A 632-nucleotide genomic window follows, 5' to 3' on the forward strand; every position below is an offset into this window, starting at 1 on the left:
AAAAAAATATTACCAGGTTATGCTACCACAAGCAGTATGTGGTACATATAGTATATACATGTCTATCAAACTAGTACTCCACAAAATCACTTTTAAAATAAGCTTGTAGGGTAAGACATTGTTAGCTTTACCTGACCTAATGCTGCTTGAGTTTAAACAGAGGATCAGAGACAAGCTTGTTTCGAAAATCTGACACGTTTTCTTCTTACTTTGTCTCAGCATACATGAACTGTGTGTTTCTGCTCAGGTGTGTTGCTGACAGATATTAAGAAAAGCATGTGTCCCTGCTCTGTTTTCTTGACTGCATGTTCTTGTACTGCAGGGGTGTCAAACTCAAATACACAGTGGGCCAAAATTCAAAACTGGAACAAGGTCGCGGGCTAATGTTAATATTTACTGAAAAAAAAATCTTCCTCCAGATTTAAGAATGAATCTCTTCTTATGGACTCAAACAAGTTTTGCTGAAAAACTGAATATGGAACAAGCAAAGCTTAATACTAAACAATATATATATTAGCTGTATAATACCAGTAGGCCAGCTCTAATAATAATTTAGTATTGGCTTCGTGGGCCAAATGTAATTAGGCTGCGGGCCAAATTTGGCCCGCGGGCCAGAGTTTGACACCTATGAT

This window comes from Pundamilia nyererei, unplaced genomic scaffold (assembly GCF_000239375.1).
Source record: "Pundamilia nyererei isolate P.nyererei 1_Seehausen unplaced genomic scaffold, PunNye1.0 scaffold00014, whole genome shotgun sequence".
Lineage (NCBI taxonomy): Eukaryota > Metazoa > Chordata > Actinopteri > Cichliformes > Cichlidae > Pundamilia > Pundamilia nyererei.